Here is a 5501-nt window from a genome sequence, read left to right as displayed (position 1 = left end):
CGGCGTATCCGATTCGAGATTCTAGATTGTTCGGCGTTCGCGCCACTTCGATATATCGTTTATTCTCATGAAACTCTCAATCGATGTGATTCGATTGGCAGCTTGCCAAACTGCGTTTTGCTCTCCGCGATTTATCTACATACATAAACTTACAGGAAAAATAAATATTTTAAAAACACGTTGCTATTTTCTTTATAATGTGATTTAATAGATTTATTATTTTACATGTTTATTTCTTACAATATCGCAATATGTTTCGTGTATCTATTTCATCTTCCTCGCCATGAAAGAAACGTGTAACGAATTAATTGTACTATAAATATGCCCGTTCTTTTTAGCTGAACTTTTGTATTGGTTCATCTTTCTTCCTCTTCTTTTCTCTTGGAGAGAAAAGGAAAACAGATGAACCAAAAGTTGCAGAGCAAAAGTTCGCAGCTAAAACGAACATGCCTAATGTGAACTAGTTAGAGAAGGCTGCTTGAGAAGATCCTTAGCGATAAGAAAAGAAAACGCCGATTTCGCAATAAATCAGCACACATCAAAAACACGTTTATGTATACAGGGTGTATCTTAAAAAGCGCCTTCTAATCATATAGCATATTATTCCTGATCAAAAATTGAGTCGAAAAGTTCTGAGCTATACTGCAATTTTTTTACAACAGTTAACGAGATATTAATTCCTAAAGATTGCCAAATATGCAGATAAAATTGACATAAGGCCAGAATCAGACTACGCATTGAAGATTGAGATTAAAAATTAATGATTGAAATTTGATCAGTCTTTTCCTCACCAGAGTGAGGGCAAAGAATTTTAACTTCTATCGTTTTGATCGATCAAATTTCAATCTCTCAATCTGATTCCGGCCTAAGACAACTTTAATATATATCTTTCGATATTTTTATAAAATACTTATCTTAAAGATGTTTTTAAAGAGCTCCTTAAAGATATCTTGAAGTTGTCTTACGTGCCGATTTTATACATTTCGCTCATTGAATAACTAAAAAAAAAAAATTGTGAAAATTGCAAAACAATAGAAAAATTTTCGATTCAATTTTTACCAAAAATATAACACTATATGATTGAAGATCACTTTTTAAGATACACCCTGTATATATATGCATGTAAATAAATGTTATTGCGACGTCTTATCTGCGAATATATTAATTTTAAGATAGGAAATTTGTATTATATACTCAAGAGAATCGAAACGTCTCTATAATTTTATATATTTTAATAAAGAATATATATATATATACACGTTAACAGCTTATGTGTGTTAGCTTTAAAACGCTATTATTTTATTATTTGTTTGATTTATTCATTAAAGCCTAATTTTCTAAAATTTGATATATTTATAAATAAATAAATGCGCGTGCGTGCATGTACATTGCAGCACACACCGCGCACATATCGGCAAGGATAGAAACAAAGCGGTTTAAGTCAGAGTTTACAGATTGTAGGTCATACGTTGAGGAGGGGGCACGGGGAGAAGAAATCCGGTGGGGAGCCATTCTTCTACCGCGAACTAACTGGACACGCGGACGCGAGTACAACAGTTTCTTTCTCCTGCAGGTTCGATTCAGGTGCGATTTGCCATCCGCCGCGCGCGTCCGCTCTTTTCGTTATCGTGCATGCGTGCGTGCGTGCGTGCGTGCGTATATACATGCGTGGGCGCGCGCGAGTGACACGTAATGTAAGAGAACGAGAAAAGGCGCGCCCTGATCCCTGTATCGTGATCGATCGATCGATCGTGCGACGCGACACGGTGCGACGCGATACGGTGCAGTCGCGCGGCTTCTCGACACAAGTACGTATATGTACGCACGTTTTTTCGTGTAATACGGACCAAAATCTTCTCACGAAGGTAGAAATATGATAAGAGAGCAAATGTAAGTTGTACAATACGCAAAATAGTGTGAATTAAAAGCGGTATTAGAGAGCAATTGATTTATAGGAATTAGGAAACTGCAAGGGGGAATACAGAACGTATTTATCGCGCGCTTTGAAAGAAGAGATACTCTCAAGAAAATGTTTTCTCTGTTTTCACTAGGTGTATATGTTTGCACGGGAACACAGATTTTAAGTTGTAAAATAAAGATGAGAATAGAATATTTATGGATTGAGAAAATGTGTGTACAACGTGTTCCTTTTATTATTATTATAATATGCATTATACCGTTATTCACATTATTATACATATATATATATTTTTTTTAATTAAACTTTCTCGTAATTGATAACGAAGATAACAATTATAACGCAGAGAGTATATTTTTGAATTTTAACGTTTTTTTCTCTCCGAGATACACCATATTAAAAAATATGAAGAAGAGAGATACAGGAGAGTCTAAGCATCTCTAGAATATGTTAAATTTCATGTATTGAATACATAAAATACGTACAAAGTTCAAAGAGATAAAAGTATTAAACGCAACGTTAAATCAAACGTTTAAATCTTGTGTTTTTTCTATCCTGTTAGCTTTGTGCAACGATAGGGACTAGGTATCGTCCCTGTGTCAAATGTGAGTGCGACGAGTATTTCCGGATAGGAAAGAAAAAGGTGTGGATGACAGTAATGACGATGAGAAGAACGACGTGACCTTCGATTTGAAGCGGGTATCGTGAGCATCGGTCGAGGCACTATGTCGACGAGTTCGCTCTTTTACAAGGACAAGTACGCGGTAAGTGCGTATGATGCGCATATACATGTATACTTCTCTGTTTTATCGGTGGCCGTTTTTAATTATCACAGTCAGCACCAGATAATAAACGCACTCGCATACCATCGTATAACACATACAGATGGTGAAGGAAAACTTTCAATTGAAAATTAATAAATCACGCGAGTAAGTTTTTCAGCATAATCTATCCCATGCAAGGAAGGTCGACATGGTAAATAACGCAGTTACTTAAAAATATCTATTAATCAGATTAAAAAAATGCGACGGCGTCATCCATGTTTCATATATGCAATTACATAGGTTACGCCTATGAGCTTATGCGCTTCTATGCACTTGCCTATGCGCCTATGCGCCCATAGATGCGCTTCTGCGCGAAGCGAGAAACTCCACGGCTGCGGTAAAAGCGGTACATCTATGTATAACGACGTGCTTTCACTCTAGCCTCGCGAACCCAGCAAAATCGCAGTTCCGCGTCTAAGTAATAATGATGTATCGCCGATGCGTATCGGCGTAATTGCGATACAAATCCAATTGTAGCCGGTCGATCAGTTATTATCCACGAATGACTAACGCCGGATAATTATATCGTCATGCAACAATTGTGTCAATATACGTTTCCGCGAATGGTTGCAACGCGAATAATACCGTCTGCTGACTACTGCGGCATACTTCCAAATCTCCATAGTATCAATTAAATAAGGAACAATATAGCTGCCGTCGAAATTAATCGCGCTCTCTAATCAACACTTGCTCCAATACACATATATGTATATCTTTATTATTTTTTTCTTTTTTATTCTCTCTCTTTCTCTCTCTCCCCTTCCCTGTTTTTCTTGTTTGGGGGGGGGGAAGGGGGAATGTGAATATAATCTCGGTCAAACGTCCGCGTTTACCGTAGCCGGCAGAATTTACCACAGGACAGTAACAATAATGTATACGTCATAGAAAAACACAAAAGGTGATGTGTTACAAGGTCGAAAATCTCATATCTCGTTGATGTATCTGCCGATATTTATGAGTACTTAAATACGTACGTTCCTCTCTCGTATTTTCTTTTCTTTTTTTTTTCTATCAAGGTGGGCGAAAGCATTATTGAATAATTAACAAGTTCGCCTTCGCCCGCTTCATTTTTAAGAGAGCGTAAAATTTTCGGGTTTCTCTTTCGTTTGCAATGGGCATCGAATAAATTAATAATTATTGCCTGTCTATGTCGCAACTTGTTTGTTCGTTCGAAAGAATCAGATATATTTGTATCGATTGATTGCGATATTATTGGATATTACATTGATAAAATTATCTGTTCATTAACGGAATAGTGCTGAAACATTGATATCTAGCATTAAACGTTGCAAACAATGCTATAATATATAAATTATTTTCTAAATGTATTTCGTATAATAAATTATATATATAATTAAAGATATATTAATAAACACTAGAAAACTGTTCTAAGAGAAATGATCGAATTGCCTATTAATAGAGAATCAAGTTAAAATCAATATGAATTAGCATTAATAACAAAAATGTATTATTAATATTTTAATGATATACGATACAAATTACAATATTGTATATATGAATCAAACAGTTACTATTAAAATTACGCTGTAAAAAAATTCCGTAAATTTACACATATAATAGATGTAAAAATTACATGATTAGTCCTGTAAGTATAAAATATCAATTGTAATTTTATAGAAATTATTTAATTGCACAAAAATTCTGTAAATTTGCTTTTATTGTGTAAATATATCTTATTTTATATGGAAAATTACATAAATAGCAGGGTATTTTGAATATTTTCTTATTATCCAAATTTTAATAATATTACGTAATATAACAGTAATTTTTCGAGTATTGTTAAATGTATAATAATATAAGTGCGAAATGTATTGTTATATTATCGCGTTCCTATAACTACACATTCACATTATGTAGTTCTACATCCTGTTTAGTTAACCAAGAAATTATTTTTATTTGCATATTGCAAATTTACAAACGCATGAACGTTTACAATTATTATAGTAGTCTCAAAATTGCCCACTAATAATAGTTGTAATTTTACACAAAAATTTCTTACAGTGTAATAGCAAAAATTTTAATGTAACGTTTAATGCATGTGATTAAATAGAGAATGTAATAGAAAGGAGTTGAATCGTGCTAGTATTCTTATATCGAAGCTATTTAAAACATGAATCGGCGTGTAGTGATTATCGTTATGGGAACCATTCTAATCACTTTCGAGAGCGCGCTCTTCGATATACGAAGAATCGCAGGTGCATCTGCAAGTGCAGTGTTATCGTGCCCTGCTGCAAAATTGAGAGGATCTTTTTTCTCTCTTTCTCTCTTGACGGGAGTACGTTCCCGGACTTTCCGTGGGAGCGGAATCCGTTCCGCTGCGTGGATCACGCGCTTGTCCGGCATAATAAGATGTATGTCTCTGACATAAGACTTTCACCCCTGAGGGGCTCTCTGTTGCGATCGGTCCAATGGATCTCGGTTTACCGCATCGATACTTATTACCGTTCTTATGGTTATGGAAATCTGCGAGCGCGGGCGTAGCGAAATTATTTCAGATTCCCGTTATGTTGGCCCTTTGATAAATTGTACATTAACCTACTGATTCCATAATGAAATGGTGAATTTTTTTAGATATTCATCTAATTGATGTAAATTATTATCATATAGGTATATTATAGATATTATTGTATATATTTTGAACGATGAGGGAAATGTATGTTTTTTCTTTCTTCATGGTCTCATGTACTTGTTTCATTTTCTTTATTTCATATTAAAAGATGTTACCGATTATATATATA

Source organism: Trachymyrmex septentrionalis, unplaced genomic scaffold (genome assembly GCF_001594115.1).
Source record: "Trachymyrmex septentrionalis isolate Tsep2-gDNA-1 unplaced genomic scaffold, Tsep1.0 scaffold6, whole genome shotgun sequence".
In the NCBI taxonomy this organism is placed as follows: Eukaryota; Metazoa; Arthropoda; class Insecta; order Hymenoptera; family Formicidae; genus Trachymyrmex; species Trachymyrmex septentrionalis.
Note: the sequence above shows the minus strand (reverse complement) of the source record.